Here is a 24335-nt window from a genome sequence, read left to right on the forward strand (position 1 = left end):
GATTTTATACTAAAATTTAGAATAGGGAAAATTTCAGTGTAACATATGGGCTACAGATTATGTGAAGTAAATACATTTGGCCTATTGCCCTAAAGCTCAACTGGTCCTTTGACACCATTGGAGCACAAGCACTGGTGTAAATCAGAAAATCTGCAGGCAGTGGAGTCATTATCTGTATTGTATGCTAAATGAGAAATGTAAAATTTGAATATGTGCTTTTAGGATCACAATTTTCTTCACTGAGAGGGTGGCCAGGCATTAGAACAAGCTCCTCAGGGGATTGGTGGAATCACCATCCCTGGAAGTCTGCAAAAAACATATAGATGTGGTACTTGGAGGCATGGTTTAGTGGTGAAGATTGAGGTTTTAGGTTAACAGTTGAACTTGGTGATCTTATAGGTCTTTTCCAACCCTAAAAATTGTATGTTATTGTGATGTATTTAGTTGCAGAATGGGATAGGTAGGTATACAGGTAGGTAGGTAGGTAGGTAGGTAGGTAGGTAGGTAGGTAGGTAGGTAGGTAGGTAGGCAGGCAGGCAGGTAGATAGATAGATAGATAGATAGATAGATAGATAGATAGATAGATAGATAGATAGATAGATAGATAGATAGATAGATAGATAAAACCTTGCTTCTGAAAAGGAGCATATTCTGAATATGCAAGCCTGTCAACACAGTCTAAATACTCACATAAGATAATGAAACAGGTGCTAAATCATAAAAAAGTAGTAGAGGCAGGATTGCATAGGTGATTATATTGTCTTTGACTGCTTTTTCCATCGTATAACTAGCACAAGTTTTCTGATTTTCTTGCTGTTGATCTGGGTGAAGGAACGTTTAATTTGTTGCTGTTGCTGAGAAGACTTATATGGCTTGCAGAAAGTTAAAGTTTGCTTGGAGCAGACACCATGCCTTACCACACTTGGAAGATTTATCTGCATCTCAGGTAGGTAACCCACAGACAGGGTGGCTGAACCTTTCAGCATTCCATTGTTTTGGCTCCTGTAGTATTAGTGGGAAGAAGGGGGATACTACTCTGGCTTTTTTTACAATGCAGACAGCATGATTGCCAAAACAGAGGCATCCCTCTGCCTCAGTTCTGGAGGCACAGCTGAACTGAGTCTTGATTCACAGCAACAGCACATGTATGGGGCACAGGCTGGCTTCACCTTTTGCCCAGCTTCTGCTTACACAGATGCTCCCTCACTGTGGACTACAAAGTCACACATATAGCCTAGAAAAGATCTAGTGCTGAAGTGAATACACTCAAATCCAAGATTAATTCAGTTCTGTGGGGTGAGTTTCCTTTTCTGAAGGGTGTTTGTGCGCTACACAATTATATCCTTTAATTCCATTTTTAATGAGAGGAACATTGCAGGGGCAGATTTTCATATGTTGCAGATGGTCTTTTTTTCCTCGGCCTCTGTGGACCAGCAACAGTGAAAACTTGCTGAAAACTGTCCCTGATTAATGAGCACATAGTCTTGGTTGTGGAGATGCCAGGCCTCTGTACTCCTGCTCTGCAGGATTGATTTCAGAGCTAATCCTTGCACCTGTGCGGGCCAGCAGCCTCACAAGCTCATTAGTTCCAGTGTGGGCAGGGCTGCCCTGCTGTGGAGGGGCTCAGGACTTTCCCTGCAAGCTCAGGGCTGTTTGCTTGCAGTGACTCATCTCCAGTCACGTCCATTATGCCTTGGCAGCCAGCACCCTTGTTCCTTTCCCCTGCACTTAAGAGGCAAATAAAATCAATCCTGTTTTATTTTGTAATGTTTAGAAAATATTTCCACAAACAAAGAGTGTGTTGGAAAAACAGGTGGATGTTGTCTGACTTTATCACATGCAGGCTCATTTCTCAAAGGTATTGCTATAATGGTGAGGACTTGACAAAGGCAAATTTATTGAAAGTTTTATACATAAATTCTAGGTCAGTTCTTTTCATGAGTAGAGACTATGTGGTTCTCTTCCTCCTGGAAAATCCATTTTTTCCTTAAAGCTTCCATTGTGCTAGATGAAGTAGAGATTAAAAACACTGGCTGCTTTATTCAAAACATGTTTGACTTAAATTACAATAAATTACTTTGCAGCCAGACATCTGAAAGCCATGTGCTAAATAAACTGTACATTATGTAGAGAAGGGTGTTAAAAATCCCCTGAAGTTGTAGAAATATGAGAGGCACAGAAGAAGATGATGATTTTGGCAGTCGTAGTCAATACATTGAGGCTGAACTGAGCTTTGCTTACATGGTCCTTCTAAGAAGAAAGACATATGTCTTGAATGTGATTTGAGTGTGTTGCCAATGCAAGCTGATACAGAGGTCATTGCTGTTGGCAGATGGTGTTGCAGAACGAGGCATAAGTTCCAGACAGGGAGCTGGAGTCTGCTTACCACATAGGCACATATGTTCTGGTACATTTTAAAATCACTTAACTGCCGAGCTTTAGTGGTTCCTCTGGTAACTCCACAGAAATATGCTGTAAGTAGCAAATGGCAGTCACTGTGCCCATTTTGCTCCCATGAATTCTGTTTAAAAGCCCTTTTTAGAAATCTCCAAAGGAGTAGGGCAAGGCTGCTACTGTTGGAACAATAAGCTGGCATCATCAATTACAAATGCACTTCTTTTGTTGACTTCCTAGCTGATTATTATTTATAATAATTCAATTAATATGCCTGATATTTGCAACTGTATTATTTATCCAGGAAAAAGAAAGCTCCTGCATCAGCACGAGTGAAATGATTTTTACCACAGAAAATAATGCTGCAAGGTGGTGCACATGTTTAAAGAAACAGTGTGGTATGGCAAATTATGCACAGTAGTCTAATTTCTAAAAAGGGTCTAGGTTTTCAAGCACTTTACTTGAACAAGAAGATTTAATTTATTTGTTATTTTATGAAGCATTTTTATGTGTAGAAAAAGTGCTACTTGTTTGCACATGCTGGTTATGTGGCATTCTTACATGATTTCATGCTTTGCCGATGGAAAATTAGACCCTTGTGTATTATAAAAGAATAGAAGATAGCTATAGAATCAGGATGCGATTGCCTCAGGACATTCTGTTGACAGCTAGAAATATACACAGACAAAGCAATGTCACTGGATGCTAATGTGAACTATACAAGTTGATGAGTACTGTAAATCCCTGTAAAAAGAGAAATCGATACCCTTTTATTTTGAAGGTTTTTGCCTTTAAAATTAATTCTATTAACACTTATGTAATTGTGTTACATACAATCATTAATAAGATTTTATAATTGTGGACATGATTAAGCACAGATATATGTTTCTGATAATATATCTATATTCAGGAAAAAATAACATTTATTTGTTTACTAAACCTTTGCTTCAAATTTAGTTGAAGCTGTTATTAATTTAAGTGGCAAATTTGAGTATGTAGGGAATGCTAGACTGATCCAGTGTTGAGGTAGAGTAGCAGTGCTCACTTTTGAAACTAAAGCAAGATACATCAAATTAGCCCTAGCATTACAGGAGCCTATCTGGCCTTTTGATGTTTTCTACATCATCCCCTATAATAAGCCCAGATGTTCCAAATAGATGAGATCTCAGTAAAAAAGCAGGAATTTGTTTCTACTGAGCCTAATTCCATCATTACCAATAAATTGCAATACTGCATCGTTTCCGAGGTGTAAATATTTGGTTTGCTGCTTCCATTTTCTGAAAGACTCTTTTAACAACTCAGCTCAAGTAAAGCTGCTTTCATATTGCCTGCTTCTGTCCATCTTTCTTATTTGTTTAATCTTTTAAAACACAGCAGATGTGTAAGACTGCAACAATACACTACCTATGTACAAATCTCTGTCTTCTCCACCTATATTATCATGATAGCACTTTGGACATCAAATATTTATCCTAATTACAATTCCACTCTAATCTGAATATATTTTATGTGTCTGAGAGGAGAAAAAAATATTTTGTTCTCAGATACACTGCTGGTGAAGCAGAATACCTGGACTCTGTCCCTGGGACCAAGTAGGCAACAGTGGGGCCTAGCCATGTATTTTTCATTTGAACCAGTAACCTGAATCTACTTATGTGTTTTTTATTTCTTTGTTTATTTTTTTATGATTCTTATATTTGCTTATTATTTTGCTTAGTATTTTCTCATTCTAGCCATTTTATTCCAACTACCTTTGTTCCTGTTGTCTCTACTTACAGAAAGTGCAACACCTGTTAATACCTTGAAGACCTGAAGCTGTCATATGTGTAAATGCCATGTCCTGTACCTGGAGGAATCTTTTAAAGCTGTAGAGAGTTTTAATATGAACAGGCCAAATGGCTAGCACTTATATTGTCTTCTTTTCTTGTTAGGAAGCAGTTATGGGACAAAAATTTGAAGTGCATCAAAAGTCATATTTGTGTTTAGAAAAATAATTATAGGCCAGCAAAAGTTTCATGAACCTAATTTGTTGGCATAATGTAGAAAAGAATAGCAAAGCCACTGCAGGATAATAAGTAGGTTCTAGTAGGGCAAGTTTTACAAAGCAAAATTCATAGATGTTTTTCAAAAGGAGAACAAATTTTTATATTCTAAATTCAGTATTTAAAAAGGCTTTTACCTTCCTCGAGGTCGACTATTATAGCCTCTAAGTAGTTGTTGGATAATGGACAAGAATTATTTTACAAAAAAAGACTTTCAAGACTTAAGGAATAAGAAGAATTTTTTTCCCCAAGAAAGGCCAGCAATGGTTCATGGATTAATCTGTGGTCCTGTATTATGTAATATAGTTATTAATAAATTAAATTTGAAAATATATTATAAATGAAGAGAAGATAACTATAGAATCAGGATGTGATTGCCTCAGGGGTAGAGTAAAGCAAGTAATCAAACCTTGCAGACCATTAGTAAAACTTGTGAGGAATTTCAAGAGGACCGATTTAAAGAAGATAATAGGAAACACCATGACAAACAAAAATCAAAAAATATTATCATTTCAGAAACCTTGAAAACTTTATGGGCAGTTCAAGAAATTTATCTGCTTGGTGTATGATTGTTGTTAAAAAGGGAATTAAATATTCATATATTAACAAGATGGAGAAAGAGTTTAAAACTTTCTAGTGTCAGGATATGAAATGAAGGTATGATTTTGTACAAGGCACTGTGCGGGGTCATTGTTGCCCTTGGAGAGATGTGGGGGAAAGCACGAAGGAACAAGAGTGGCATCTTAAACCTGTGCAATGGCAATTTAGTGTTTTGCTTTAGAGACGAGAATAACAGAGAACATTTTAGATTCAAATAAAAGAAAAAGAGATGGTAATGGTCTGTTCTTGCCTTGCAAAGCAAGATGGTCAAAATTGAGGGGCAGTGAATCCAAATCTTGTAAACAGAATTATATCTTCACATACAGATTAAGCCAAGGAACGGTGTCGCGAGGTCACAAGTTTGACAGAAATCCAGTAGGGTGTGGAAATTTATCAAATTAACAAATGTATCCAGATAATCCTGAAAGAACTAAAAACCCCTGGAACACAGAACCTCACTCATCAGAAAAGAATCCAATCTTGGAAAGAACATAAATTCTTCAGATTCAGATTTTGTTCCAAACTTTAGCCATTAGGAATATAGAGGCTGTTTTCCTGGGGACAGGTGGCTGGCTTTCTGACTAGAGCGGAGTTTCTTGCCTGTAGTGTTGACAAGTGTCAGGCTAGCAGTTGCTACAATAAATGAAGGGAATTTTTGGCAAACTGTTGTCCAGTAAGATATTTCCTGTGCTCATGCTAAATCATTTCTAGTTGACAAGCCTTCCCTGGACTCCTCGGAGTAAGGCTGCCCTGGCTAGCCATTGCTGGCCACTTCCAAGCCTACCTACCCCCAGCTGTTCTGGGCTCCAGCTGCAGAGGAGGAGGGAAAATCTGGGCAAGTGTAGCCATGGTTACCAGTCCAGGGAATGAACAGAGTTTAAATATGCTAATATCCAGTGATGCTTTTATGTAAAAAGTACTGAAAAATCTTTTGGGCAAATGCATTCTAATAGCCAGTTCTCCCAAGATGGTAGTCACCTATCCATTGAGAGCTACTTGCATGTACTTCCACTTATGTTGTGTAATATCAGGATTTTCATCCCTGTATGGAAAGTCCTCGTTGCAGATAAGGACTTGAACAACTTGAATATGTAGAAGTGCATTAATAAATAAATTTCACTGGTACTGCATTTATTTTATATAGTACTTCATTAATACAAACCATGTTTCTTCCCAAATTCCCACCTCCTGCTTTTTTCTTCATTCCATCCTTTCTATCCTGTAATTCATCAACACAAGCTTCATGATACTGTTATGAATAATTTACTGAGCTGTGAAACCAAGGTACTTTGTACCATACACAATAGTTCTATATTAAAATACTTATATCTACAAGTAAAACTCAAATTAGACATTAGCACAATTAAGATGAACTCTGCATACATAACCTCTTCTGTATCCTCAAATACACTGGAAACTCCTAAACAGCATTTCTCCAAATTAGTCTGATTCAGGTTGGTATCCCTTGCATACTCAGGTTCACATTTAATTAATGAACAATTAATCTAAAATGTGGAGTAAGAGTTTGGAAGCAAAATTTTCTTTTCTGAACACAAATGTATTAACAGAGGTCAGTATCTATATGTTAGTACCTCTAGTGGTAGAAAATACTAGAAATGCTTTTAGGAACCATAAGACAGTAATTTTACTAGCTGCATTTTTTAAAATAATAGATATAAGGACAAAGCAGCTAAAGTTTACTTCTCCTTTACTGTTTCAACATCTTACTCCTTCCATTTAATTGTAATGAAGTGAGAAGACACAATTCTCACCTTTAACCCATCCTGCTTCCAAAGTTGTTTGTAAAATCACTTCAAATTTATTATATATAAAGCTTCATCTGAAAAAATTGTAAAACTGGACAAAAATTACTAGCTTAAGATTATCTTGTTGCATCCATACTTGTTTAACTACTTTCTGTTATGTCTTTTAAATTAACTTGTAATAAGTATCATTGTTTTTTGAAAGACTAGATTATTTCTTTGTTATAAGTCTATAGACCTCTAAGGAAATGGATAAGAAATACATATTTCGATTTAATTTACATTTTTTGGGAATAACTTTAATATAATAGATGTACATACATATATTTTTATAAAATATTTTTATATATAATACTTTTAGCATACCATTCTGCATTAAGAAAGAAATTTCTAGTTGAAATACAAACAATAAACATTTCAGAGAAAAAAAAATATTGCACCACTATATGATTAAAATGTAAAGGCAAAATGGTAGAGTTCAAACAATCGTTGGAAGAAGCAAAATTTTATGCATCTTTATGTAGTGAGAGCACTGTGTCAAACCAAATATTGGAAGATAGAGGGCTAGTGGAATTTTTCCTTTTCATCCAGGATACTGACAGTATTCCTAGCCCTGCCTCTTAAATCTGGAAGATGTGGTGATAATGACCTATTTAAATTAAACAGTTGAATTTGTGACTTGCTCATGTTAGGTGAAAAGTGTTACCTATATTCATAAATGGCCCAGGGCCAAATTCAGCCCATACATATGTCCCTTTCCAGATCACTGAATGCCTCCAAAATCAGAACATGGCCATCACACTTGATAAATTGTAAATGGATGCAAACCTTCATATTTCTGTGTTCAGTTATGCATTCTTAAACCACGAAATGAGCTGAGTACTGGACAGAGCATACACCCCTGGAGCCACTCAGAAGACATATGGCATAATCCAAGGCAGGTGTTTGTAAATCCAAAAGATCACATTAGACCCCTTAGGCTACAATCTGAATGACAGCAGTGGGATTTTGTAGTTTATCTAGGACCCTAAATTAAGTTGTCACCCTTAATTTGTGGGATAACATCTACCAGGGGCAAAAACAAGTTAGAAACTTTTTCTTCTTTTACAGATTCAAGTATTCCATTTGCTGAACTCTCTTACTTGTAATGTATATGTTCACATCATCATTTAAACTGTTAGTTAAGCAACTTCATTGTCTTTTTATTTTTAATTTCTGAGAAAAGAAATAGGTGTCCAGTGAAGAGTCAATGACCATGAGATTGTCTGGGACATGCAGTTGTTCTTTTCCAACTGGATCAGTCGAACACATACTGAATTATGAAAACTCCGTTTGATTGATGAGTTTGGACCAGCTTTGGCAGATGCACATTAAAAAGGAGTAGATGAATACATATAAACCATTGAGCTTTGCAGAAAGTAGTGCTCAAGACTGTAAACTGCCAACTTTATCATCTTTAAGTAAAAAATACAGTTTTTCTTCCCAACAAAGACTTTTTATAAAAGCAATAAGGTAACTGCATGAAGTGTGCTTATCATGATATAATCACACCCCAGGGGGAATGAGAGGTGCTCGGCTGCACCTCATGCTTTGTAATGACCCAGGGGTGTGATTATCTTATGATAACCACACTCCCTGTCATGCCTTATTGCTTATATATTCCACATGTCATAATGAATCCTGAAGCACTTTCTAGGCCTCGTAGCAAAGGCAATGACTTTGAAGTATAGGAAGTAGTCAGATTTTCTAGGTACATACAGATTAATATTGTATACATTAGGAGGAATTATGAATGACTACTTATCTGTACTAGCCAGGCCATAGTTTTTTAACTGTTTCTAGGTTCTGTAGGTTTCATGTGGTATTTTTTGGGAATATTGCTTAAATTGTTCTCTGGAAGTGCAGCACAAGAAATATGAAAGCTTGACCACCATACTTCAGGACTGTGGGGGAAGATAACAGCAGTGACATTGCCACCTTTGCACTTTCTTGTTGGGATAATTCTATAAAGTCAAATAGAACTACAATAATCTGATTTTACCACAAAATTCTTTGTATGTTTACAAGATATTTAATTGAATATTGAAGTAACTGAGTTAAAAATTCTGAACTTTTATATGCAAAATTTTATCAGAGGAAGGAAAAGAGCTTGAGAGACCGGTATTTACAATGCTGACTGAATATCTCATCAATTTCTCTTTTACTGAAGCAATATGAAGGAGTTGTGGGTTATTTGGAAACATAATTGTTAAAAAATCTGCACTTTAATAATAAAAATAGTAATAAATCCTAATGAAAATGATTGGGGTTAATAACAGGTCCATAAGGAACAGAGAGATCAAGAGGCTTCTGAATTCACAATTAAGGGTTGACATAAAAGACAACAGGATAATAAACTAAGCAATTATCTTTGATATACCTTATGGTATTATAGCACCACAGGGTGAATCTGTACCTCAGGGAAAGGGATTCTCAGTAACTTTGCAACCTTGTTAATCTGATGTATGTAGCAGTCAACATTTAAATACTACTCCACTTGTCAGGAAAATGTACAGTCCTGTTTTCTTCCTGTCACCATAAATGGGTTGATAAAGATGATGGCCTATCATTATGGCCATTGATTCATTGCAAGCACAAGCTCTGAGATCAGCTAAGTTAACTGCAGGCGACCACAAGTAACTCTTTGTGTCTAAAATAAAGCTTATTTAGTTCTATAGTGTGCAAATGGAGTATTACTGATTACCATAAAGGTCAGACACGCACATTTTAACTGGTGATAATAAGTAGTTTTAAAGATATTTGAGTCTTTTCTTAATCTTGCCATGTCACAAGCCTTCTATTGTTGTGCACCAAAGAATGTGCCTTTAATTGAACCACTTGCCCTATTTTATCTTGATCATAGAGTGGGTTGTGTGATGTTAGTGGTGATAAACGCCTACCACATGTCCCAGTAATTACTAGCCTTCAGTGTATTGTGCAGTGAAGTAACACGAAGTTTGTCTGTAAAACAAAAGGTTCCAAAATGTTGGAAGTAATAATGAAATGGCTTTGTGTACTGTTCCAAAGTGCTCTAAATGTGAGCTCTCTGAAAGGGAGTGCAAAAAATAAATAACTTTCAATTCTGATTAATAAAAATACAGTCTCTCACAGTTTCACATATAATGGTTCTGAGCAATCGGTTGCTCTTATATTTCATAAGAAAAACTGCATTATAAAATGGTGGGGTCAAATAGTTCAGCATGGTGATAACCACAAATATTAAAACAGTTGCATGAAATACTATTTGTGTGTGTATATGTGTATTTCTAAAAAAAATGAGAAGAAACCTAGTAGTTCTCAAAGTCTGAGTGTGACAAAGTCATTATCACTGCAAATTTAACCTCCTCCTCCTCCATCTTTCAAGGCTATGTGTTTAATGTAGAGTTATTTATAATATCCTGAAATAATACCTTTCCAATTCCCTTCTCTCCCTATCAGATAAAAACCAAACAATGTCATCAGTGGCTCCACAGAGGTGAGGAATTTTACAAGACAATGTAAATTACAAGATCAGTATGGTGTGCTAGTGTAACATTTTTGAGTTGTTCAGTTTCAAATATCAATGAAAAGCTCTTTGACAAAGTCGAGAGTTCCCTTGTCTTTCCATTTTTTATTTTAAAAAACATTCAAAAATATTGATGTTACCACCATAGGGGTTATCTAAATTTTTTTATTATTATTCTCAGCAGTTTCCTCTTTTCCCTTTTCTTTTTTTTTTCTTTTTGTATTTCCAGAGAGGGTCTTATATTTGCCAAATTTTACTCTTCTTTAACTCCTTGTAAGTCTTTTGTAGCATTTCAGTAAAACAACAGGCAAAAATGCAAACCTAAGTGGAACAAACGAAACTTTTCGGAATTCTTTCACAAGCAAAAATTCTCCAAGATGAAACTGTCTGGGTTCATACACCTCTACCTGATATATAAATGTCCTGAAACCAAATAAGAAAAAAGGAAAAATGGGTTGACTTGTTTTTTGTTGGATTGCGGTTTTTATGCATATCAAAGTCAAATGAACAGCAAATTGAGAAGAATTCACTTATGGTTAGAAATGCAGCGATATTCATAACTACATAATTGTGTAAATCTGTCCTTATTTATGTGAACTTCTTGTAAGATTTACTTCAGGGTATAACCTGTGAAGTGTTAATGATCTTACACATGCAGTCCTGACTGTCATATCAAATTATAGTACTGTTGGGTTTATTTTTCAAGTAGTTGCTACATGGATTAAACTTTGTTATATCTACTACTAAGCAATTCATTAAATGGGTTAGAATCATTGCTGATTATTAAAATTATTGGTATGATATCAGTGGCTGAAGCATATGAATCTGCTGCCAATACATAATGAGATGCTTTTTAATATCATCATGCATAAAAAAGGTTTTTCATTAAGCTATACTGTGATTCAAGTAATTTTATTTATGTTAATTTAACAGAAAATCTGTATACTGAAATCAGTAATAAATATAAAAAGCTATCAGCTATTTATCTTCCTCAAGAAAGAAGAATTTTTCAGATAGTTTTGCTTGTAAAAATGTATGCTTTCCTATGGCCTGAACAGAAGTGTGTGGCAATGCAAAAAATGACAGAATTTTAAACTCATATTAATAAAGTTTCTGATTCTGATTTTATTCTCTTTGAATATTTCTGTTCCATGTCTTGGTATAGGTGTTCCTAATGTAATCAAGTGAGAGAAGCATCAACCTTTCTTTATGACATGTCCGTACAGCTGGAAAATTATTAATTGGGTTATTTACGACTCTTGAACTGTATTGATGGTATTATTGCATGTATTCTATTGTATTGTATGTACATGATTATATTATTTTGGTTTTTCTTTTAAGATTGTGCAGCAGGAAAAATTTCCACAGAAAGCATGTTCTTTAGGGCAGGAATAGCAAGCTTACCAAGTGAAACCATGTCATGGTTTGACGCTGGCCTAATGTCAGTAACCCACGAATGTCGCTCGCTCACCCTGCCCTGCCACAGCTGGGCAGAGGAGAGAACAAAAATTAACAATGGCCTCATGAGTTGAGATAAGGACTGGGAGGAAACGCCTCAAGGGAAAAACAGGTTCAACCTCAAGTGGCAAAGTGACTTTATTACTAACAGACTCAGAGGAAGAAAATGAGAAGTAAAAGAGGCACTTAAAAACCCCTTATCTTCCCCCAGCCCCTCTTTCCATCCTACTGACAGTGCAAGGAGACAGGGGTTTGGTCAGTTTATCACCTGAGGCTTTCTTCTGCTGCCCCAGAAGAACAGTCCTTCCCCTGTAACACCGTGGGGTCCCTCCCATGGGACACAGTTCTCCATGAACTTCTCCAGCCTCCGTCCGCCCTCACAAACAGCAGTCCTGCCAAAACTGCTGCAGTGTGGGTCAGTCTTCCCCAGAGTGCACACCTCCAAGGACAGGCTGCTCCAGCATGGAAGCAAGGGCTCCTCTCCCCACCAAGCCTCCCACTGGATCAGAGCCTTCTCCAGGCATCCACTTGCTCCAGTATGGGCACCTCCTCCATGGGCTGTGGGTGGATCTCTGCCTTCCCTGTGGATCCCCATGGGCTGTGGGTGGATCTCTGCATCCCCTGTGAATCTCTGCATCCTTATGGATCCCCATGGGCTGTGGGTGCATCTCTGCATCCTCATGGATCCCCAGGGGCTGTGGGTGCATCTCTGCATCCCCCATGGACCCCCCTGAGCTGCAGAGGCACAGCTGCTTTACCATGGTCTCACCACAGCCTGCAGAGGAATCTGGGCTCTGGCACCTGGAGCATCTCCTGTCCCTCCTTCTCCACTGACCTTGGTGTCACCAGTTCATTTCCCTCACATGTTCCACTTCCTCCTCTTCTCTGACTAGAAACAAACAGTGGGTCTTTGTTTTGATTTCCTTCTTAAATATGTTGTCCCAGAGGCATTACCACAATCTCTCATTGGCCCAGCCTTGGCCAGCAGCAGCATGTCCATCTTCAGAGCCATCAGGGATTGCCTCTGCTGGACATGGTGGAAGCTTCCAGCAGCTTCTCACAGAAGGCACCTCTGTGTCCCCCCGCTACCAAAAACCAGGCCATTCAAAACCAACAAAGACCATTTCTTGTACTTTCATTTTTTTCAAGGGAATATATGTCTTCTCACTATTTGAAGCAGTCCCCTGCAGAAATCATCGAGAGAGTAATAAGGGTCTAAGAGCCAAGATATTGACAGACTTTAATTTTTCTAAAATTTTTTTGAATGCTTCTCCTTTCTTGTTCCAAGAGCAAATGTTACTCTCTACAAGTGCTCCCAAACTAAGAGGACTGAATCTCCACCTTCTTACTTTTTTTCAAACATCTGCCTGAAAAAATCTGGCTACACTATAACACTGCTACAAAAAGCCTTCACTACATTGCAGATTCACCAAGAAAGGGAAAGTGCTTCTGATTTTTAATTAGAAATTATTTGCAAAATTACCAATAATTTTGTAACTTCTGAAGACAGAAAATCAAACTTTTTAAGGTAAATTGTCCTAAACAATGGCCTAAGATCCCTCATAGTTGCACTTTTCTTGTTTCTTCAGCCTTTGGAATGTTCATAGCTGTTACTCTCAGCCTCTCCACTCTTCTGAAGATTGTACAACTTCTCCATTCAAAACAGTTCCAGCTTTGTAAGTGAAGGCCATGAAGCAGTTACTCTATTGTGCTCTTTCTGTAGGGACAAGGAGCAGCAGCAGAGGCTTGTATAATTGTTGTTTCAACTAAACACAACCTTCTAGAGATGATTTCATAAAGATGAAGACGTTGCTGGTGATTTCCAAGACGGATTCGTAACTTTGAAATTACCCTGCAAAGCCTCCTCCTTTACTGTTTAAGTTGATTTTAAGACCTGTTAGAAGACCTGATAGTCAAGGTATAATAGAGGTTGGTGACTGCTATGCAGAGGCATTTTAATGTTTTTTAGATATTTTGATTAAAATTTATCTCTATCTTTTATATGCCACCATTTATTGTGGAGGCATACAGACACAGGATATATGAACATCCCATCCTCCAGGAAGGACAAAAGAACAAATAAGAAAGATTTATTCTTCTTTACCTCAAGTAATAGTACCTATATGCTCTTGTAGCCAACTCACTTGGAATTTATTCCCACCAAGGACCTATGTGTGTATATATGTATATACTGATTGGCAGCTGACCTTTGGATAAGAACTTTTGTGAAACTTAGATGACAGTGGGAAGGGAGTTTCTGGTTCTCTGTGTGTGTACTCATATTGCCCCAAGTGAATGAGTGTCCACAGAGAAGGAAGGTGGTTATTAATGATGATAGGAAACTCTTCCTTAGTTCTAATGGTATGTATTAATCACCATTTTAGATTCTGTAAAATCAGAAATTAAAATGGTGGATTGCTGCCTTTTTACATTTTTAAAAAATCATTATAGTATATGCTTATACCTGAAAATCAAATACCTCTCTGCATGATGCTTGGATCTCTTTTCCGAGACAACTTTAGGAAGGGGAATTACTATGAAATTATATGTAAGAGGCGTTCAAGCCTTTTGCTGTCACAATATAGGCAGGAGGCACCATAAATATGAGCTTTTATTAAGGATAGCAGAAAGTCTATCCCATGAGGGTGGTATCCTATTGAATACATGGGATCCATTCAGGTGTTGGATGTTGCAAGTATAGAGATTAGGTTTAATAGAAATACATGGCTAGAAATTAATGTTGCTAAAGTAGAAAGCTTAGCTTTTTTATTGATTTCTGGAGACACCTAGAAGAGGAAGAATCAAACAGTTACCATCTAAGACTTATTGTGATTTTGCAGTGCAGCTGATCACAGTTTTTTGGGCTGAGCTGACCCATAGCACAGCAGAGGAGCCAAAACCCTGAGCCTCACACAGAGGGTGTGTAAGGGACCCAGAAAGCCATGGATAGAATGGTCATTGTTGCAACTCTAGAATGGTCATTTTCTGCAACTCTAATCCACACAACTTGTATACTGACAATGCATTTATTGTAATTCCTATAGGAACCCTGGAATAAGAGTTTTTCTTTTGTGTGCATGCAGAAGTGCACTTCCAGCATTCTTCTGCTTCACATACTGATTTGTGAACACTGGGCACAGGTAATGTGCTCTTACAACAGCTCACAGAATCTGCCAAGTTTCATTGCACAATTTTTTAAATTATTTTGAAGTCTTTCAATGGTACAATGACAATTACTGCTGGTTAAAAGTAAATGTGTTCTTTACCATTCTCTTTTAACCACATTGTAAATAATTATTTTAATATATTTTGTTAAATGTGGTGAGATCTAAGTCTACAGTGTAAAAAATATTTTGCTGCTCTTTGTGCTTGAGGCATTTCTAGCAAGCTAAAAGATCTTTACAGGCATTGACAAGTTGTACTGTGTCTGTGGAGAAATGATTTAGAATAAAGAAAATATATTTTTAATATACAATAATAAACAAAGATTTTTGCTGTGAATTAATAGAATTAATATTTAATAAAATCCCTGACTTATTTTGTTTATGCAACTTCTGTCTCTGTCAGTTTTGTCCATTGCTCAGTGCTTTTGCCAGTCAAAGAGCATAAAAGTGATTTTTTTCTTAGAAACCCTGCAATTGATCAAAGTGCACATCTTTTACAAACCTCTCAAAATTCATAATACTGGTGGTAAGATGTGGCGCATGGGTTTTTTTAAAGCCAATTTTCATTTTAATGTTTTATCAGTCCTTTTGTGTCACTGTACAAAATGATACAGGGTGTCTGACATCAAAATCAGCAATACAGATTGCCTTTAAAAATAAAGAATGTGTTGCCTCTGTCTGAGACCTAGTTATGTCTCATATATAACAGAAGGCACCTTTTGTTCTTTAGTTAATTAGCTCATTATACTGTAGGTACATAATTCTTTAAGCAAATTCATTTGAACAGGAATCAGAAAAAAGTTATGGATGATAAATTCAGACAGTGCAAAAATGTTAAAGATGTTGACTTTCCATGAAAAATGCATGTGGTAGCATGAAAGAATTTAAGCTTGTGGAACAAATGCTCCTGTAATGTTTTAATTCCTATCAGTAGAAAGACTTTCTATTGTTTGTAAATAAAAAGGAAATATTTCACTGTGGCACTTCCATCTGTTACCTTAACAATAAGTGAAGCCATGCAGTTAATCACAGCATTTTGTAAAAAAGGAATTAAACTCGAAGCCCTGCTCTTATATCCCCATGCAGTTATAAAACATTTACCCACCAAGAACAACTGATTCTGGCTGTTAGTGTTGTGTTTTAATTCCAGTATGGGCTAGTTCAGAACTCAAAGACATGGGTTCCCTACTGAGTGCTGAGATCTGCTGCCAGGAATGGCTCCTGTCCAAGGAAATGTGCTACCTTTTCAAGATAAATGTTCCTGGGTGAAAGAACCATGGGACTACACCATGCGTTTTCTTGCAACATATTTATTGAAACTCAATCCTTCAAGTATTTAATTTAAATGTGCTATCAAACATAAAAATAAAGCAAAAAAATCTTGAAGCTAGCTTCATGGCTCAGCCCTTAATCCTATCTAGTACTTGTGGTTTGCTCTTCTGAGGGCTGTGATTCCTGTCAACGTGAGGCTCTGAGCTGGGCAGTCAGGCTAGCGGGGCCAGCACTGCCAGGCAAATTTTCACTTAGGCTGCTAAATAAAAGCTGCTTTTACAAATTTTAACTTTGACTGCTTTTTTTTTGTTTTTAATTAAAGACATAGTTCTTCCCTAGGGAAGGGAATCTGGGGTAATAGTGGCACATACTGGGGAGTCTAAGGTCATTGTATTTATCTGTGCAGCTCACCTTGAACTAGACAATATGCTGTTTTGGAAATCCTATTGCTCTGGGGTTTTTTTGCTGGTGAGCATATTTGGTCATCTGGTGGTGATGTAGAGACAGCTTATATTCATTATAGAGAAATCCTGAGGAAATCTGAAAAAACTGTTCAAAGGCAAACAGCAGTTTAAAAAATGTGAGTGACACTTCATATTGCTTCTCAGAGCAGGAGCTGCTGCAATGAAAACATAGCCTAGATAAAACTTACCTTGCTCTAAGTGAGGGGAATTGTTTCTGCTAAAAACCAAAAAAGTTACATGCAAACTATGCAATCTTTACCTTATGACACAACACACATACATTTGGGAAAGGTGGTGTTTTTTAAAATATGCGTATGATTGACTCTGCAACCACCTTATATTTCAAACCCCCATTTTTACAAAGAAATTAAAGGTGTCTGAACTAGGGAGAAATATTTTAGCAGATGAAAGATAGGCAAAGGATTTTTTTTGCTCCTGTGGCTGAGACCCACTCTTATTCCAGCCCTAAAATGGAAGCACCCTCTGCTGGCTCCTATGGTACATGATTTTATATCTTTACACTGTGGTACCTACAAAGTGCTCATCAAATTGCTCTGACTTTGTTCCTGCTGATATTTCTGATCTGCAGGGTTCAGTTTGCTACTCCAAGAAGTACCCATACAGCTAATTGCACAGGACTTCTCTTTCTTATGCTTTATGGTCATGGTTCCACCAGGATCAAAGACTAGATGAATTATCTTTAAATTACTCTTGGTGTTCTGTGTGGACAGATAGAACAACTTACACTCACATTTCTGAACGATTTTTGTTGATTTGTAAAACCTGTTACCTTGAGCAGAAGTACAGGGAGGCATTTGGAAATTTTTTCTAAGCATTAAGATGCAATATATGAGTAGACAAAATCGTGTTCCCAACTGATCACAACTGAGAAGATTATTTCCACAACTGAGAAGATTATTTCAGTTTTTTGAGTGAATGAGTTAATTTTTTATGTTGCCTTGCTCATGTTTGCTTGTTTTTCTGCCATAAGTGAAAATACAACATAACTGTCCATATGTTTCTACCAGGTTTGGCTATCAGCATTTTATTCTTTTCATATTTTCTTCCCTAATTTTTAGAAAATAAAGTAAAAAACCCAAACTAAGACCCCAACCAAGGGATTTGTATTCCATATGAAATGCTGCGTTGGATTGCACTAGTCATATCAAAGGAAACCAAAAGAATATGTTTGAAAGTATCTTAGAAATAAGTATATTTCAGTCTAAAATACAAAGTGGACAGTACAGGATAATGCAAAGGCAGTTCTTTTCTAGTTGCTTTTTTGACAGCAATGACTTTCTCTTGCCTCAGTCCTCCCAAATAGAGCTGAATTTTATATAACCCTGCATGGGGGCATATATTTTCAAATTTTGTCCTGAATGAGGAATAAAGGGCTGGATCCAGGATGGCAATGGAGCACATGCCTAAGAACTAAATGTGTGCATGGCTATGTGGTCTAAAGGACTGAGCACTTGAGCAACAGTATTTCTTCAACCCAATTACAAAGAGGTTTCATCTGTTCAACACAGCTTTGAATGTTTTACAGTACATTTTAAAATAATGGTAGCAGGGCTTTTTGACTTCCTCCTGCCAATGAATCTATCAAGTAGATTTGCTGCTGGCAAAAAGGGAAACTTATCTTGGTTTTGCTTTTTTTTAGAGATGCATTTGGAGAACAAAGTGAAAGATGGAGCTCCCCAAGGCTGTCAGCTCTATGACAGCCCAAGAACTGCTGTGGTCAGGGTCTGGGCTGTGGGGCCAGCTGGGGTGAACCAAAGCCTCCTTCTCCATAGCTTTAGATTTTCATGACGCAATTCACTGTCAGGATGAAGGGAGAGGAAACCATCAGCATCTGTATTTCATCATGGAATGTGGTCAGAATACCCAGCTGGACCACAGAAATTGAATCTATTGGCATTTATATCTTTCTTCCCCTCGTGGGGAGTACTTAGTACCTAAACTTAGAGCATCAGAGCCTATACAAGGTTAAATGGGGAGTGGGTCATAATATTTAGTGTCAATTTAAATATTACTTTAATTATGAGAAATGGTCTTCAGTTCTAAAATATCATCTAATTTAAAATAATGTAAATTATCCCTAGACAAAAAGTGGTAGAGGAGCTGTGAATGTAAGTGAGGGAAAGCTCAGGAAGTTTATGTTATAAGAAGCTTTGTAATTTACAATTCCAGTTAATACGGGAATATAACTTGTTCTGAAAAGACAGAATATATATGCAAAATCTGATAACACAGTGCTACTATTTTCATTTACTTGTAACAGTTTGGCACTTCTCTGAGATGATCTTACAGGACTGACCAGCATGTCTAACTCAGGAAATTTTTGTAAGTAGCCCAGATTTTTGTGTGTCCACAAACATTAGCAGCTTTTCTAGTTTTCTATTGCAGTTAAGACCTATTTTAGTCATCTAGGCCACTCTCTAGAAATATGTCTGAGTCATGTAAAAATGATGTGAGAATATATTAGATCTGGGAAGTACAAAACATGCAAGTTCAGGGTAATTTTTTTCAGTATCATTTTCCTGGTTCATGGCAGTGGCTTGATGTTCCTGTGCCTTGTGTGTAAATAGATCTATTTAGGGCATATTTGAGAATGGAGGCTCAGGGATACACTGATTGCATTTGTCATGAAGTGGGTGGTTATCCCATGACATTTTTCCTAATGAACCACAATAGCACACTCGGAGGATACTGAGGTTCCTTTTGTAGAAGTATTTCAGTATCTTTTATAAGACTGTGAATTGTGCTCTCTTCATTAAGTGGTGGAGACAGCAGAAAAATCAAAAAGGGAGTCATGTTGAGTGAATGAATGTTGGAGTAGTCATATGGATGGTACTGCTGCAGCTACTCTTTTCTTTCTGCAAAATGGTCAAGCCCAAGGGAGGGAAGATTCACAGGTTCATAGAATTCTTTAAGTATGAAAAGACCTTTAAGAACATCAAGTCCAACTGCTAACCTAGCACTGTTAAGTCCACCACAAAAACATGTGTCTTTCTTTCAAAATTTCAACTTAATTTTAGGAAATAACACCTAATGCTAGGAAACTTTGGCGGCTTCAATCTGTATTCCTTGTAACTCATATATATACATTCTCCAGTGCTCAAACTATGTTATCTAGACATGAAGACCTCTTTTCTAAATCTTCTTAATGAGAGTACTCCATATATTTAAGGTTCTTCTGCATTTAACTCTCTTAAATTATCTTGTTATTTACAAAGGATATTTTTCCCTCAGGAGAGACTGAAAATGTGTTTAAATGGAATACAGTTAGTCCCCCAAACAGAAGTATGTTTCCATTACAAAATTCTACACTTAAAAAAGCTCTGTCCATATGCAAAAGTGGAATTTTAAACCCCTGAAAAAGGTGGAAATTTGAAAGAATATTTGGCATAAAAATCATTAAGTTCAGAGAAAAAAAAAGAAGCAAAGTAACAGGGGTACACATGTACTTCTAGTTTCATGTTCACCACACGGTGCTTTGGGACACCTTGTCTTTGCACAGCAAATAAGGAATAAGGAAATGCCATGAGGAAAGCATGTGAGGACCAACAGACCCGGGCAGATGCCGCCTGATGATGCTCAGTCTGGGACTCTGCTCTGTGGAGCCAGGAAAGAGCAGGACTTGTGGCTCACTATGGAGAGCCTAACACAACAGATCTGGTGCCCAAAGCTTTGCAGAACTTTGGCAAACCATCCTTATTCTCCTGATACAACCAGTGAAGATGAGGCAGGGAGTTTAGTGTGTCGCTGAGGTTCAAACTGTGTATCATTTTAAGAGCAAGAAATAAAACTTCCAAGTCCCAATTTCCATTTTTCTATTCATCCCACTATATTTTGCTGTCTTACAGCACCACATAAAGGGAAAATGAACACATTTCTATTTTTTCTTTCCTCCGATGGTACTACCTAAAAATAATTAAGATTATTTTTCTATAAACCAGATTTTTTAGTGTCACTATAGGTGGAATAAGAAAGATTCACAAAACATTTTTAAGATTTTTCTTAATTAATACCATTGTTGAAACAGTAGTTTGTTGTAGAAATGTTGAATTACTACACATTACCACAATATTGATTTTTTTTGTACAGACCACCCTACAATTCACAGAATCTCTGTTTTTTCTTGTCACTGCTGTGGATGTATTGTCCTTATCTTGAAACTTAAACAGTAAGTGCTACTGCAGCGTCCTTTGTCTGTTACACAAAGGAAATAAACATCCTTTTGTTACCTTTGCTACTGTACCTTGAAAGTGCAGCAAAATGGAATTGCAAAGTGTCAGGTTTCTTGAGTCCCTCTTTTGATGCTTACAGCTGGACTGCATGGTTCTAGTAGCGTTACAGTAGGGAAAAAAAGGTTCTTGTTTATCCCCACTAAAATCCTAATCTAGTGTAATATTAACCCTGTGTAGGTGCTCAGCTAAGAGGGAAATGGGGTTCTGTCTTAATATGCTAGTTTTTAAAGTACAAATCACTCTATCTACCCTAAAGGTTGTGGTGACCGAGTGGAAGCCTAAAGGAGTTGATAGGGCTTGATACCAGAGGGGAGCATTTTAGCATTTTATTATTTTGTTTTACTTTATCTATAAATTTAATTTAATGCATTTTAACATTACTCTTCTCATAGAAAGATAGCATCTCCTGCAGATGTTATCATGATTTGATAACACTGAACCCAGGGTGTAGCCTTTTCCTAGATTGAAGAAGCAAAGGTTTCAGTGCAGCAGTGTGGATTTGAGGACATTTTATTCCCCAACTGCACCTTCTGATGCCAAAGAATGTCCCAATGCCCTGTGCAAATTTAACAAGCAGAAGACACCAGAAAGAATAAAATTGTATTCAAAAGAGCTTAAAATCTTCATAGGAGGACCTTGTTAACACTACTTCAACACCTTAAGATCTGAAATCATTTGTTTTGATGGAATACAAACTTATGGAAATCATTTTGAGAGACGTAAGTGTAGCCTTACTTAAAAAGAGGAGCAGTGCTTTGCAAAATCCCTCAAGAGAGCCCGAGCTTCTTCATAGTAATGAAGAAATGTCAGTGGAAGTTGATGGTGCGTGTGTGCATGTGTATGCATGTTGCAGGGAAGGGGAGAAAGGAAGGAGGCAGCCTCCAGAATTTTTACATTTCAAATGTCTTTTGGAAATCACTTGTGTACTCTAACACATGGTCCCAAACTCTTTCTGTGCTATTAAAACGGTCTGCATACAAATCAGTCTGCTGTAAAAAATTGCTTTGACAATAGCAGTTTTAAGTGGTTGATGGCTTCAAGTATGCAGGATCTCCCTTGGCTCTTGATCCAGTGTCTAAGGGAGGATGTTTATCTGTTATACATGTATTCCTGTGATGGTAAAATAGAGCATATTCTTCTCTGTTATTTCTCCTCTGGTTTAGTCTCCATGTCTTTTTGAGGCAGATGAAAGTATTGTTCAGTTTATACAGCATCACAACCTGTTAGAAATTGTGTAATGTCCCATCTGAAAACTGTAGAAGTTAACTGAAGCATTTCAGAAACTTAAATGGGCTTTGACTCTCACCAGTATTCTTTTCCTCGGTTAACTCACTGGTACATTTCTCCCCCAAAATATAAAAATGTACACTGTACAGAAAATTTTTCTTTTTACAGCCCTGTTCAGTTATTAATTATCCCATCTGGTAAACCTAAGGCAAAGACTGCTAAGGATTTCAGGTTTGACCATAACTGGGAAACCCTGTACCTGGGCACAGACCCTTAGCTTTTTCTGTCCTTTGACAGTAAACCAGAGCTGCCTTCTCAAATTTATCAGAACCAGAATTTTGCTGAAGTATAAAAACATTTAATATCTGGTGACCAAAGTCCCATAGCTTGTGTAGACTAAGGTATGTTTTCTATAAACTAAAGCACTTTGGAGCCACAAATACATGATTCTAAAGATTTTTAATTTTTTTTTCTTCAAATAAAGTTTTGAAAAATAAATATACACTAAACTGAGAAACTTACATTTTAATAGGAAAAGAATCTGTGAGAATAACTGTAAGAAATGAGAATTTAATTTTGAGGAGTGAATGCACTAAACCCCTAAAACATTGGATTGATTTTGCAGAGCTGTATTCTGAATTTCCTTGTTCCGCAGAGTGCTGTTTGCCTCACGGTGGGAAGCATGCTACCATGACATGTTGTTTGCCCAGGCACTGAGCAGTTTCTGCATCAGACAGCTGCCGAGAGTCACATCTGAGTGATGCTGGCTAACGCCGCAGCATAATGCGGCCGCCTCCCTGCTCACCCTCCCTTACAATTCTCTAGCGCCTGCTCTCCAAAAGAAAGTTGAACAGCTTTTGCTGTTGTTGCTTTGGCTTTTACAAAGTTAACTGAAACTTGGAGAGCCGAGCGCCTTGTACTACTTTATGACCCTTAAATTCCCGGTATTGCCTTTTTGTGCTGCCTATTCCAGACCAAAAAATTTTGAATAGGATTTGCACCAGGGACCTTTAATGCACCATTTTACCCCTCTTTATTACACCATGGCAGCCAAGCTTGTCAAGTGTTATAATAGTAGGGCTGGTAGAAAGGGGAGCTATAAAGTTGAAAGTAGTACTGTATTAGTAGCCATTGTGAAAGAGTTTTAGGAAGATGGAGTGAATGATTATTTTAAGTTATTAATCTTGTTCTGTGATATCTTGCTCACATAGCTTCTGGTACACTGAAATTATTAATTTTATGCAAGAAACAGGCTCTTTTCTTTTGCAATTTATTAGCGCTCATCCTTGTATTTTCTCATTTAGAAACGGCTTAACTTAAGGCAACATGAAAAGATTGCTGGATGTGGAGAGAACTTTGTAGTGCACTGCATCGCGATTGTTCAGACTTCAAAGCAACCCTTAGAAAAACTGTAAATAAGGACTAAGGCATAAAAATATACCAGCACCTGGGAATACTCAGCACACTGCACACCAGAACAGAATCCAAGCCCTGGCAAAGAGCCAGCCACCGGGGATAAATCTGCAAGGGCTTAATGCAAGCTGAAGAACTGCTCCACTTCGAAACAAACTAGGTGGGTGTACTTATCTCCTTGTCACATACTATAGCAATTTCGCTACTTTGAATATAAAATAGGTCTTGTCACCACGCCATAGACCACAACCTAACAGTATGGGTGCACAGAGCTAAAACTCGGAGTTTATAGGCAGTGCTCACACCCATCCAGAAAGGATTTTTGTGTGTTTGTAACTTCTAATGGGCAGCTGGATAGGGACATTCAGACCTCTTAATGCAGTTCAGAGCCATTTCAGAAAGATGATACCGCACTGGAAGTTGAAGGAGGTGAACACTAATAAGTCTGAGTCATAACGTAGCATAACAAAAGTCCTGGATGAGTAATTTGTAGAAGTTGCCATAGTTATACAACAAAACATGAAGTTTCTGTTTGTATAAGGACAAATTAGCTGTTTCCTGCTCCATAGTGAGTTTTACAGGTTGACTTAAAGTGTTTTTAGCCATTAAATCTTACATAAAGAATTGGCAGGTGAGATGTTACTATTTGAAATTGAAACTACTATCTCATGTCAGAAAACAGACCATATGTATACTTTAGAATCTGAAGCAAGGAAAAATCTGGAGATTTTCAGCATCATAGCA

This window comes from Melospiza georgiana, chromosome 4 (genome assembly GCF_028018845.1).
Source record: "Melospiza georgiana isolate bMelGeo1 chromosome 4, bMelGeo1.pri, whole genome shotgun sequence".
Lineage (NCBI taxonomy): Eukaryota > Metazoa > Chordata > Aves > Passeriformes > Passerellidae > Melospiza > Melospiza georgiana.